Source organism: Temnothorax americanus, unplaced genomic scaffold (assembly GCF_048541705.1).
Source record: "Temnothorax americanus isolate GAGA-0224 unplaced genomic scaffold, ASM4854170v1 Scaffold16, whole genome shotgun sequence".
Taxonomy (NCBI): domain Eukaryota; kingdom Metazoa; phylum Arthropoda; class Insecta; order Hymenoptera; family Formicidae; genus Temnothorax; species Temnothorax americanus.
The window spans coordinates 312,396-327,445 of NW_027509297.1; the positions used below are offsets into that span (position 1 = coordinate 312,396).

Below are 15,050 nucleotides of genomic sequence, written 5' to 3' on the forward strand. Positions count from 1 at the left end.
GCTAAAATGTCAAAGTTTTTTTACAGCCTTATCGTCATACTTCAGCGACTTACCATAATTATTTTGACGGTGCGACAAAATTATTTTCAAATCTGTATAAGCTAAAGTAGATACTTGAGCAAAACCGTTTTCCGCGCGCTGATGCTTAATTAAAAATGAAAGTATACTACATTAGAGCGTTAACTCCTCCGCACGCAGGAGATGCGCATTAAAAGGAAGAAAAGGAAGTAGCCAACGGCAGCAAATACAGAGGAGCGAGTTTTGTTCTTAGCCTACTCGGAGAGGCTCGTGGGCAAGTAAACACGCGTTCGTACGAGACATTCTCATGGGAATCCTCATGCTGAGAATCGTTAGTGCTTGAATTAACGGCGGACAGGTAATCATCATCGTTGTAATTTTGTTGCTCTCTCACGACTCGACGCAACACGCCGCCGCGCCGCGCCGCCGTCGCCTCGCTATATTACTGACGATTTGGTAAGGTAATGTAACGCGATGATGCACCGTGATAATATCGTCGCTAACAAGGTTTGCGCTGGATCATCATCATTTTTATACGTTCTATCATTAATGCGCTATCGGTGCGACGGAAATCAAGACGCCTACATATCTCTAATTGTCGTACAAAAAGTAAGATCACAGGCATATAACGATCGGTTAATATCGCTCGACGTTTTAATGTAAATTTTATTGCTCGATCCCGTAACAATGGGGATCACGATTGAAAATTTTATTAAAAGATTTACAGCGTGTACTCTATTTGTAAGGATACGTTACGCTATTATCCACACAGGCGAGACAGGAGACACGCTGTTATCAATTAATCAACTTCAGAAATAAAGCTAGTATCTGGACACGGTAGCTGCCTCACGTGGGAGTAATCGTCTCGAACAAGTCTGGCGTCTTTAACTCGATCCCTGAGAATTGCTTCCTTCGATTCAGCAATGACTCATTGCAGTAACACAATGATCCCTGGTTTTCCGCCTACTCTGTATAACTACTTTTGATTATAATGCAATTAAATTGGGAAATTAGGGAAATTAGAAAAATCGAACTTTTTTCAGATATTTTTTATTGATACAATCGATAGAGAAGTGGGACACGCTATATAATACGTGAAATACCATAACAATTATAATAGAAGAGTAGGAAGCTTTCTTTTTTAATCTCTTAGGCGATATCTATCTACTTACGAAAAATTTGCACTTTTTGATTAAAGAGAGGATAGATAATAGCTTGTAAACGAGATAACCTCGCTCTTAATTGAGGCTAGAAGGGAGATTTCCTTGCGCGACGAGATAACTGAAGAGAATGCAAAAGCGAGAACGTAAACGTACCTACGAAGGAAGAGGCAAAATAAAAAAAGTGGCGCCGCAGACTTTTTGTGATGAATAATTCAATTAAAGTGCAGAATAAACATCCATTAACGTAAGCACAAAAATAAACTCTCACGTTCTCTAATCATAATCATTTATCAAATTTTGATAAGTTTCTTAATGCGTTTTACAACCAGCAGGTACTGGCGTTATATTAATTACGGATATAATAATTATTAAAATTTAAAAAGACGAAATTATCGGTATACAATCTTTTCGTAACCGTATGATTAAACGACGCGAAGCGATGTGTATTGCGCCAGACGAAAGAAAAATCAAAGTATCCAGTGGGGTATTATGATGCCACGGGAGTACATCACACTTCATATACCGTCTAGTATCAGGGCCAATCGGAGTACACGTCGGGGACCCCGATATTATTGAGGCACACTTGGGACGCCAGGTCCCACGTGGTTCAGCCACCGTGACCACGTGGTAGGCAATGGTATAGTAAAATGCCCACGAGATAGGAAAGATGGTGGCTGAATGGGAGACTAAGTCGAAAGGGGCAGGAGAGTGTGGATGTGGAGGTCAGGTTAAACCGGAAGCCGTCACCGGAACAGCTTCTACTTCGTAGATTCACATGGCCGACGTTCACCCGCAGAGGTCAAGATAATTTTCCCGTGTCAGTGCGAATGCTTGCATCAGATAAAAAAAAAAACGGTTTCGCGTCGATGCCTATTGTTTCTCTTTCTCAAGCGCCAAATTTGCTCTTGCCATTTATAATGTTCGATTTGCTTCATTAGTTTTTTAAATTATTTCTAGTTTCTAGTGCATCTCTCTCTCTCTCTCTCTCTCTCTCTCCTAATTTAAATTAAAATTCTCTTGATGTTCTTAATCATTGGAGAACTAACAATAAGAAATAACATTTAAACAATTTTTGTTTTACAAAAAGGAGGATTAATTTGGCTACATTCATGACATAATATCTAATATCCTTTGAAAGCATCTTCAAACATGTGACATTTTGTTGCTCTCGAAATATATATCTACGTAAAAATCAGAAAACAAAATTCGGAAGATATAAATCCAAGCTTCGGATGAAGAACCGTACGCCGTATGAATATGTAAGAGATAGTAGATGTAGAGATGAATACATGCTAACAAGTTACATACTCAAAGCGATGCCTATGTGTACGCATTAGAATTCAAGACTTTATTTAACTAGGTAATCAAAATTGGTTATCCAAATAAATATTAAGCTATATTAATTGAATTTAATTTTATTGCAAAAGATAACTGTTGCAATATGATTGTATGTGACTATAGATACATTTTTAAAAATTTATTTTGCATAACCTTATAGTGAATTATTATAGCGTATTAAGATTTGTCATTAATGATTATAAGAACATTAAGTTAATACGTTATAACAATAAAATAACAACAAGTTATAATAACAAGTTATAAAGTTTGACAAGCAGTAAACGTAATTTACTATAGAATTAGTCTACATTAGTTATTTAACTATATTTTTACATGTTTAAGTAATTGTCATGTTTCTTAATTAGTTGTTTATTGTTCTGAATATCTGATAGAGTTTAGGATAATATGAATATCCAATAGAGTCTATAGTATAGAGTCTAGTATCGATTTGTTTGATTCAGCCTTCTTCTGACGGTTAAGTGCGTTATACCGTGAGAAATACCTATAGTTTCCAAGGGTAATGATCTGGGGAGAATTGTTTACGACTGAAATGTCGTAACGAATGGAAATGTTATCCACATTGCTCTTGTGAGAATAATATATACAGACAGAGAATCTTAAGACATTTATAAACAGTTTACATGTACAAAATATTTCGACGATAATTTTATCAAATTTTATCTTAATCTTTTTCGTGTTTACTAAAAATATTAACCCAGCTTTGCACAATGCCTGTTAAGTTAATTAAAATTTCCAAAACATTAAAGCAATATCTTATCTCGTGTTAGAGTTAATTAATTAATTCACGTAACAGTAAACGACATTTTGTCACTGGGACTTTCGGAGACGTGTACTTTTAAATATTTAAAATAGCTTGGAGTGGAGAAAATGAAGTGTCCGGATGGAGCTATCTAGGACTCGGTGATGTTGATTTAAATGCCCGGTGGCGTGTCGACAGGTGTACGTATTTGAAGGTTTTATAGCTGATGCTAGCAGGTACATTCTGTATTAGTAAGTAGTTCGAAGGAGAGAATCTCAATATCGATAAGCGAATACCAGTGATAGAACGTACAGGTATGCATAGCCACGCCTCGTGGATACGTGTAAGCAATGCGTGATAATCGCAAATCGTTGCAACTCAGATACCATATATTCCTTACTCTACTGTTGCTTTTCTTTCCTCAATAACAGGTGTTCTTAAACAAACGTTATAAAACCAAATCAAAAATTTACAATAAAGATGTTTTTACCAATTGGCTACCTTTATTAATTATAATCGTCACGACGTTTTCGACCAGGTAATCAATCAAGTCGAGTAAAAAAAATTTTTATTGGTAATTATTTACTGGCAAAGCAAAAGTTTCTGATTTGGTTTAATTATACACTGTTGATCTAAAGGTGTTTTATCAATCTTATTATTGTTTATTTACCTTAATATTTACCGGTTATTGCGATAAATATTACATGCCTGAGTTAAATTGGTAAAGATGCCCGTCACGAATTGTAGGGAGATCCAGGTTTGAATTCTGGCTGGGAGTGATATTTTTCGCAATAAATTCTTTACGGTGATTTAAAAAGGATGCTAATTAACATCAAAGTTAAATCGATTAAGAAGGACCAAAACCAATGGTCAAAACGTCATGACGATTATAATTAATAAAGATATAAGTCAGTTTGGGTCGGCTAAAAAATCTTTATTGTTAAAACATTATAAATCCCAGCTATATTAATTAAGTTTATCTTTCTATGGTTGCACTAAATTAAATAAATGTTCTATATTATATGTATCTCTAATCTCTATAGTTGACAATTTAGATTTTTCAGTAACTTTTCTATCTTTCTTGAAGGAGAAATCGAATCGCTCTTATCGAAGAAGAAATAGTAGAACACAGTAAGTGTTAGTGCTTATCGGTATCTAGCAATGTTACAAGTTTACAAGTATAAATTGAGATACATCTGACATATTATAACATATATACATATAGATATAATCTCAATAAAAACAATCTCCTGTGATACGTGACTCGATATCGAGACGTGCACGTGCTCCCTGCGCTGGTATATACGTCGTGCATGAGTAATATTGAGGTACCAGCTGTGAGTAGTACTACGATCACGTAGACCGTGATTCAAAATGGCGACGGCGGGTCAACATCCTCCCGCCCTGGAGAACGCGGTCCTGCGGCGGAAGGCGCGCTTGCTTGCAGCCGCATCGTATAGTGGCGCCGCCGAGCAGATCTTTTTAACGAAAACTGGTTTGTGGAAGCTGCGAGCTGCGACCGTGGACCACTCTCGCTCACGATTCGTTTGACCTCGGTCCGCGCGTCCACAGAGAGGAACAAAGAACCGCTCACTCTATCCAGGAGAGAGCTCCTTCGAATATATACGCGTTGTCCCAAATCTTATGCATGAATCATGGAAGATTATAAATTTATCTTGAGGTTGCTTTAATAAAATTGAGAATATATCTTTGAATAATATAAAATAATTCTGGTTATACGGAAAATATAAATTAGTTGATATTTGTTGTAAAGCAGTAATGTTTGTAATAATTGTAATATGGAAATGTTAAAACTTATTACCTGTGGTATGATATATTCAAAAAGAAACGTTCGCGAACAGCGCATTCCTTAGCGACGTGGGAGATTTTAATTTTTAAGAGTAAATGGATGGTAATAACGTCTTGCGCAGCATGGCGGGGTCCATCAGACCATCTTCCCGCCACGATGGCCGGCGTTGAAATCACCCTTGGTATAAATTCGCGGGAACCGTGCACCAATAGGGACCTTTCCCGCGCTGATGCCTTTTGTCCTTGGATGCTTTTTTTGAAAAGCAGAAGCGATGGTAAAGGTCATCCTAATGGACTTACGGAGATGTTCGTTTCTTTCACAATTCATGCTTACGATGCAGTGTGCAATAATGTTTTTTACGATATGTTGGTGTAAGAATATTATCCTTGTAATTTAGTAAAAAATTTATTTAATAGGGAAACTGTGCCTCTAATATCGCCCTTGTTTCTAATTCCGCACTCTACGATATTGAGATTGTTACGCGTTGCATTCTGTCACTGAGCAGTGGAAGCTGTTGAACAACGCTACTTTGGACGATCTTTTGTTTTATTTCAGTCAGAACTGTGATATAAAGCGTAGCGTGGCAGTTCATAGTTTCAACGACGTTTCGAAATTTCGCAAGAGGTGCGTTTTCCGTTATTAATGCGGCAAAAAAGATACGTACCAAGAACGAATTTCTGTTATAAAAACATGTAATATTGTGTCTAATTTAATTCCTAAATTAAAGATATTTGTTGCTGGCCATTGTTGTAATTCTTTAATCGGTTATGTTTCTTTCTTGTGGTATTCCTAATCCCGCCCTCTGGGAATATTCATTATACCGCCCATTCTTTCTAATTGGTCTACCTTTAGAATACCTGTGAAGCTCCCTCAGCCTCCTGTCCAATGAGTAACAGGATTTTTTCCGAGAGTAAATCGGCGGGATGCTGACCACATCATTTCATCCTACAGTCCGTGAAACCCCATGAGCTTTCTTAATCGTTAAAAGGGAATATCTTTAGCTTGTGTGCCCTTTTTTGAGTTGGGTCTATTTTCAGCATGTATTGTGTGTCCTAATTGTATTTTTAATAAAAATGTGTAAGGGTGCGATATTAGGAACACTTTTTTTTCGATATTGTCAAATGCTACTTTTTTGTTTTCCTTCAAAAAAGATAGTTAAAGTAAACTTTGAACATATTCATGCCATGGAGACCACATTACGACAATCCTAGAAAAAAATATGGTTTAGTTATATTCTTGTAGGATTTTTTAAGTCAAAATTTTAGTTTTATAAAATAGGGTAAGATGTTAGGTACAGTTCCCCTATTATTGATTTTTTTGGGAAATTATTTTTATCTTTGTATGTCGTTTTATTTAATTTTACCTATAGGTAATGCACTACTTAACAAAATAAAATATGACGATTATAATTAATTAGAAACTTTCTTGGATGAGACTAATTAAATCTTACAAGCGAATATTAAATCCTGATGATGCCGTGCTATCTGCGTTCGTGGATACCGTTGTAACTTTACAACAGCATATTCGTTATCGATCTTTTGTCACGCAAAATCAACCGCGAGTACACTTTCGATCGCTTGATCTGACGAACAATGAATACGAACAATGGAATATCTGATGTCTATACTGTGAAAGAAGAGAACGCGCAGAGTCAGATAACGAACTAAAGATAAACTTATTTAAGCTTAATATTTATGACGTTTTGAAACAAAACTTTGAACAGCGTACTATGAATGATAATTAATACTCGCGATATCCGTTCATTTGATCTCCCATATATCGTACAAGACCTATTCCTGTTTTAGTTTTTTACAATCGATAAAAGGAAAGGGGTCTCTTAGTAAGGAGTGGTGATAATCGTTTTAAATTGAAAGAGGATAATGATTCTAGTCCGGAAACTTGTTCGCCTTCGGCGGAGGAAAGGCACTTATACACACGGCGACTCATAGAAGACGCAGCTTCAATATTTGTACCAAGGAAAATGTCAAGTAATCGCGCAATTAAAATATAAACTTCTAATTGATATAATGATAAATTGATTTCAATTTATTCTACATGCGAGCTTCCTTTATCCGTCAAGAAACATATTTGTATCTGTGGCTTTGCATCAAGTGATACGTTATCTTTTATCACAGAAATCGTATTTATTTATCTCTGGGCCACCTACGGCGTGCGCCGAATTGTAAACATGGAAGTGCGCGGGACAATTTGGCGACGACCGTCGCCACGACGACGACGACGACGACGACGACGATACAATACACTTTTACTCCAGTTTGTATCATGGAACCGGTTCTCTCTCTCGTAACAGGCCACGCTAGCCTCCTTTACCACTCATATACACAACTCCGTCGCTTCTTGGCCTCTTGGAAAACCGGTTCTCCGTTGATTCTCCTCTCGCAAATCGTCCCTCCTTCTCTCCCTCTTTCTTTTTCTCCCGGTAGTACGGCCTCCTGCAGGCTATACGAAAACAACGGGTTTTCTCCTCTCGCGCTGGAGACTCGCGATGCGATCGTGGTTCCTCTCGCGCGCGCGGTTAAAATGCATGTCAGCTGTATTAACCTATCTACCGAGTGCATGAAACTCGTCCTCCTTATGTCGTTGCAAAATAACCCACTTCTGCTATCAGCCAATTTTTCTTTACGCTATCTCGCGATGATAACGAGAAATGATTAATTTTTCTAGGAATAAAAAGACAATTGTAGGATTGGTTGAAGATAGTTAAGGCTCCTGGAATCTCGCCGCGGTCATGTAAGATCGTGACGTCAGAGGCGAGAAATGACACGCTGAGAATTCTAAATAAAAAAGATATTTGGATGAAAAAACATTTCAGCTTTAACACACTTATAAAATATTCCGAAAACCGTCTTTTTCCCTTGACAGTTAGTAAACATCCGTAAAACAAATATGTACAATACGAAGCCTAGTCATGCAGGCTTGCGTAGACGCATGACTAGACTTTGCACATTCATTTTACGGCTGTTTAAACTGTCAAGGGAAAAGGAGATAGTTTTTGGAAGTAGATCTAACATGGCCGCGGCGAGTACCTACTTAGGATCCTCAAACCAAAAGTATCAATCGATTAAATATTTCAAATATTTCTTATGCGTTTAATCTGATTTCTTATATGAACGCCGCAGAATGGCTTAGCGCTTCTCAAAAGTCGATTTGATTTACGTCACATTAATAATTAATATATGGCGAATATTTGTTACGTGCTCGGGATTGACGAGCAATTACTGGAGCGGATACGTTCACCGGGAATTCCACGTGAACCGCGCACGGTTGCGCATTGCAAAACCGTTTTTGCGCAAGTTCCGCTCTTTCGCGCGTTCAATTCAGACATTTTCTCGATATCGTCTTGCTCGGGCTAGGGCATTAAATCAAATGATGATTCCGCTTTAATCTCGACATCCCGCCACGTGCGTATAAACGTCGCCTCGTTGATGCCGCCTCGTGGACGGCATTCGCCATCGTAACAGCGTAGAGGAAACCAGTTTTACCCTCGCGCACTGCCGCTCTCTTCGCCTGCTCTTCGTGGCATTTTGTATTTTTTTTCCTTCTGCGCCGTAGTCGTCGTCGTCGTCGTTTTCTTCTTCTTCTTATCGCGGTGAACGGCGCACGTGCGGGTAGCACCTTGGAAAGTCGAGAGACTCGGCTAACACTTCGCACGAAAGAGGGGGAAAACAATAGTGGATATCATTGAAGTCTCCGAAAACCGACTGGCGATATAATTGTAACTCTTGCTCATATTGTTTTTCGAATTTTTTTGGAAAAAAAATCTGCTGATGGTCTCTCTCATTATGAGATAAATGTTATTAAATATTATATTAAATATTGTTAGAAGACGGTAAAATCAGAATTTTTTTGTTTTTTATTGTATAACTGTATTTATGAATGACTTATGACACTTTCTCGCTACTTTAGTAATTTATATTTCAAATTGGACCACATTCCGCGGCGGAATTCAATCTTGCTAGTCACAATCTTTTTAGATTTAAATTGTCAATCAGAGCGTTTGATCATAATGATTGAGCACTTGTCGGCTCGATGTAATCAATGAGTTTGTCTTTTTTCTCGGTGATAATCATGCTGATTGCCTTGGGCTCGTGGTCGGAATTCGCCTACTGAACCTTGTAGGAAGCGATCGAGCTGCAGGTGCACGCTGATGCAGTGATTGCACTTTCCCCTCACCTTTATACTCTATACAATTCGACATCAACATACTCTTCTTAGTACTTATTTTCATTCACAGTTATAGCACGTGCGTGTCACTTCGATATGGTGTAATAAACGACATCGGTATGGTATACACGTACGCATTTTAAATTATTACAATGTTTTCTTAATTCGCGGTACAATTACGATCACTGTGTTAATTATTGAATTATAATGCAAATATTTTGACCAGAATATGTTTACCTGAAGATTGCATTAGAGAATTGTCTCGTGATTAAGAGGGCAAAATTTGTAGAAATAACGAATAAAGAGCGAAACTAATAGAGAAAGTATTGTCATGGAATAAAATTTTCATGAATAAATCGAAAGACGAATGTGTAAATAACATAATTTTATTTATAGAAAAATAATGATATGTCGAATCTTATTTACGGTGAGAGAACATATCGGATGCTATAGCGGTTTCTTTTCAGGTTGTTACCTTCTTGTGGGAAGTGCCCGTGCATTCATTTGCTTAACAACTTTCCGGAAACGACCAAACCAGGCGAGCTATGCAATCTCCCGGGTCTACAGTTATAGCAAACCTCTCGCATATGTATTTCGTAAGAATCTGGTCATCTAATCTATCTCGCGATGTTTGTGTTTTCTTATCAAACAGCAAGGTTCCATCAATTCTCACAAGCCGAGTGTTTTCCTATATGAAAAGTGGATTTACATTTTCCAAAGATACGTATATATCTTTTATTATTACTATCTTGATATGTGCAAAACAAATTTATTTCCGATCCATTACACGTATGTTTTACACGAGAGAATTCTCAATGAAATAATCATATCACTTCTATTTGAAAGATTCATGAGTTGCGTTTTGTAGCTAGTAAGATTATGTATTTCTCTCTTGCGATATTATCGGCGAAATTTAAATGCAAAACTAAGAGTTTACTCATGAAACGCTTGATTGCAAAATATATTTTTATCATGATTCTCAACAGGAGGGGGGGGAGAGAGAGAGAGAGAGAGAGAGAGAGAGAGAGAGAGAGAGAGAGAGAGAGAGAGAGAGAGAGAGAGAGAGAGGCATTTATTTTCTCTTTGTATTATCTTCGAGCATTTAATTCAAATGCTCTAAAGTGCCCCATAATTTGGCAAGTTATTTTTTAAGAAAATACAGTTTTTGCAAAATTCTTCTCAAAACAGGACGTACGATATTATCGTCGTTCTTTTGTTGAGAGCCTTCTCTCACGCGACAACGATCGACAGCTTCGATCTTTGTTTCAACTTTTGGATTCGCCTTTTACGATCTAGATTTTGTTGGATGCTGTAACGACACGATGGCGGAACGAATACGGATCGTCGACGGGGATAGCATCGTCTTCAATGAGGTTGCATAAATCATGGGAGATGAGCAGTCTACTGCCGTGCTGGCATTCTGCGCTCGGCGCGTTTCACGAGAAACCCTTTCCTTTCACTGTCTGATTCGATCACGAAGATCGAGAATGCGTGGCTCATCTGCTCCGAGGTTGACATTTATTCGCCGCTTTGTAGCTCGACTCACTCTCTCTGCAGCTCGTCTTCATAATTTCATTAGTCAAATTCAAAATTCAGATGAATATCCGTGTTAAAGCACAGATTTGTCAGGGAAATAAGACAGTTAATTATTAAATAATTAATTTTATTTCTCTATTCTGCAGTTTTCACATATAATTTAAATCTGAAATTAAAAAAAGCGTGTTAATAATGATTTCATTCATAGCATTAATAATTATTATACTACACGTAGCCTTGAGAATCAGGATTGAAAAGTCACTGACTAAGAGTTTTTATCGTAATTTTGCGATAAAACCAGCTTAAGATTTCTCTAACCTTGTCTCTCGCGCACTCGAAATTGAACACCCGGGTGCAATTGGAGCTCGTTACTTGCGCCAGCATCATCTCGCCGGATGTGTAAACAGTTTCTCGCATGTGGGGTTAAAAGCGAGTCTTCAGCTACGAAAGTCACACATCGCTGAATACGAATGGATGATCGTTGGCGCTTCCTTGATCGTTGGCGCGCACCTGAGACTCCGCTTGATCCACCCCGGCTTTAACAATTTAGGCGGGACACCGAGTTCAGGTTGTTTAAAATGGCAGCAGGTAGTCTCCGTCGACCCTCACGTCGAGCTCGAACACTTTTATACCTGTCCCTTTGTACCAATCGGCTTGGGGTAGCCTTCCCTTCGGTATAGTGTCCTTTAAGTCGTCACGAACGCAGCCAAATCTTCGTTACACCTGCGCTCTGTAGTTAGTGCATTTGAAAAAAGCGGAAAAGGTTCCCTTATTCCAATACGTAGAGTTTGCGAATGCAATCGTTGGGTTTTGGGTTGATTTTAAATTTGTATGTTTAAAAAGATGAGAGAATTATAAATTTATTATTCAGAAAATATTCTTTTCGAATGGCAAACGGGCTGCCACCTGCACTGCTTTAAGAGATGGCAGATGCAATGGAATCGCGAAACCCTTACAGGATATGGAAATATGTTTTATTGAAACATATATGGAAAATATGATAAATACGTTCCAACAAAAATATTGTGTAATTGTGTATATCTAACAATAATAAGAATTAAATTCCTCAATTTGATATTTGGAATTAATCGTGATGAATATAGAAATCAATCAACGATGAATAGATTTTATTCGCACTTCAAGTACTCCGGCGTTTTTTCTCGCGCTTTCACGCCTACGTGAACATTTTTCCGGTGGGAAATTAACGTCCACCGTGAAGTTGTTTCATGCCTCGCCTCGAACAATAGGATCTTATGCGATGCGTTTGGAGGGGCCCGTTTACCGATGCAAAGTGCGATGATTTAAGAACACCTTCAAACAATGAACTGCTGACATTTTAACGAGTAATACTCTTTGAAAAGCTCTTTTCGGAATAATCTTTGTTTGCTATGGAATTGGTTTACTTTATCGTAATGCGTAATAATTTCTATTAAATATGAAATGAGAAAAAAAATATTTCTTCGTGTTTACGCGGAGAAGAGAATATGTGTTTCTTTATATTTATAGAACTCAACATAAAAATTTTTCTGAAGCCGTAAAAATTGTGGATAACATTTCGCTGCACTTTCAGATATTATTCTTAACTCTCTTAAATTCGAAAACGCAGGCAGCAGTAATAGTAAAACGTAGCAGAATGTTTCTTCAAGGATCAAAGAGTGTGTTGTTTCTGAAAATGTTCAAATTGGAGAAACCTTCCCTTAAATTGGAGAATTTACATACTGCGAATGAGATTTACAACGGTCGTCTTTGTCTTTCGGTTTCGTTTTTCCATGAAGGAAGTTCCGTATTGTCATTGCCATGATCCTCAAGTGGAGTCTGGAAATCTTCAAACGCCTCTTCGCGAGCCGCTTTTGTGTAGAATGTTTTACGCTGATTAAAGTAAACCAATACCATGCACACCGTACAGACCCAATGCAGAACTAACACACACATGGAACTTTGAATACTGGCATTTTTTCACTAATATTATCACGAACATGGTGAAGGTGCTTGCTCAGAGAGATAAATATACATTTTTTTTACAGATTATAGTTTTGTTTTTACTATATACAAAATTATGTTATTACACAATCTCTCTTTGATTTATCCTAATAAAACTCCTTTCTTATAAGAGAAATGTAATCAAAGTATTGTGATGCTTTATATAGTAAAACTTGCTATCTCTTGTTAAGTCCTTAGCAAATAGCGGCTGAATTACAATAATTTTACCGAATACACAATTAGTTTCTTATTAATCTAGCTCTTACGAGATAGAGCATCCGTCTACGTTGTATGATTAACAAAGAACATCGGCGTTCGGCTCTTTTCTCTGTATATGTGTTGGGTGTTATTAAGTAAGAATCTGACGCCATGCAAATACAATACGTTCGCGTGGGTGTTAAATAAATCAACCGCGATGATCGTACTTATACCATCAATTTGCGGGTAAAATGTTTCAACTGAAGGATCATAATCGGTCTGTTTATTTGACATGCTGCCAATGATTTACATCGCAACATAAATAATACTGATTGCGGCTCGACCATCGGAATATCGTCCTTTTTCAATCCTTATACCGAACAAAGAGCTTGACATTTTTACACGCGATGCTGTATCACGCGTTCACCGTGCTCGCGGTTATCACGCATCCAGCGTGAACATAGGGATATGGGACAGTTTAAGGTATCCATGTGCGCAATACAACTGCGCTACCGGTGGGCCTATATGCACTCTGTTGCAATAACTGGTATCGTAATAACTGCTTTTCTCGCTATTGTGTAGGCACTCGAAAAAATTCGCACGCGCGCACGTATCGATTGCTATCGAAGGCATATATGCAAGCGCGTTATTCTGTACTGCAAAAAGAGATTCTCGTGCTCCTGCACTCCGCTATTGTGTGGCAGCGCGCAACTCGTCTGCCAACAGCTGCTCTCGCAGCATTGCAGCTAAAAGACAGTATTTTTGGACGAATATTGTAATCGTCTCGATAATTATTGTAGCGGATCATACTTTTATGCTAAAAGAACGTACCTTTTCTTTTTTTCTCCGTGTATGAAATGAACGTTCTTTACATATATGTGGAATGTCGGGAAAATATACGTTACGTTTATTATATCTAATTAATAAGGCAAATGGTAATCTACTATCTCCGTGAGAATATATTCTTTTAAATTTATTTAGGCCGTCCATCATACGTCGGACATCGGACTTACGAGTGCCACTAGACCTGAGGGGAAAGAGAGAGTTCCCAAATCGCTCGTTCATTCTTTCCCGAATCAAATTGCGTAACGATCTCTCGTAGCAGTGTAGCGTAACGTAAAACGTTGTCAGTCCCATGACTCCCTCTCCTCTATCCGTCTCATTCGCCATTTCCCACTCTTTATTTTTTTCTTCGTCCCTTTCCCCCATACCGATCCTCTTCCGCGGCACTTTGTGTTCGTGCTAGCTCCCCTTTCCGCTCCTCTCTGGAAACCCTGGTCGCCTCCCCCACTCTCTAAAGCCGCTTATCCTCTCCCCGTCCCTCGCTCGGGGCCGACTGACCCCGGGCCTCGGAGCCTCTCACCCACGCTGCAGCCTCGTAGTAAAAATGGTCAACTCTTAGTGTAGACTGTAGTAAATGTGTTAGGATCGGATCGTCGTGGTGTTTTATTTTCAAACATAAATTATTTTAGATGATAATATTTTTACAATAACTTACGTTTAGAATGTATCTATTTATTCATTATTGGTACTTTATTTTTTATTATTGTCTTGTCGCTCATGTAATATGTTAATACGTATTTATATTACAAAGATATAATATATTAAAATTGATACGTTATGCATAATTTCTTTACAATTTACACACATAATTATACATATTTTAAAAATATAAAAGATTAAAAGTTAACATTTATTTTTTGTTTCGATTTATACGATCTTTTGGTGATAATTTGTAAAAGCAGCTTAAGACTATAGATACGATACACGCACTCATTTTAATGAACTAACTAATAAAAATTCACGTTGTGCGTTATATATATTTATTAAAAAAAATTGAAATCAGTACTTTTGAACAAATTCACGCGGACAGTTTTCAATAGTTTTTCAATACGCGCTGAGAGAGAAAAGATGCGTCCCTGTGAGGCCCCGAGCATCGTATACGCTGTTACTACAGCGTACTATACTATACTACAGCGTACTATACATCGTACTATCGTACTATAGATACCTGCGGGCCCACGACCGCGTTCACCGGGGCCCGCTCGTTTTCTTACCTGCC

At 37.9% G+C, this 15,050-nt stretch overlaps 1 protein-coding gene across 2 annotated transcripts in view; it reads left to right on the forward strand.

Annotated features, from left to right (window-relative positions):
- The window catches only part of Ec (ubiquitin specific peptidase echinus), a 69,162-nt gene that overhangs the window by 30,165 nt on the left and 23,947 nt on the right, over window positions 1-15,050 (forward strand). The window lies entirely within an intron of this gene.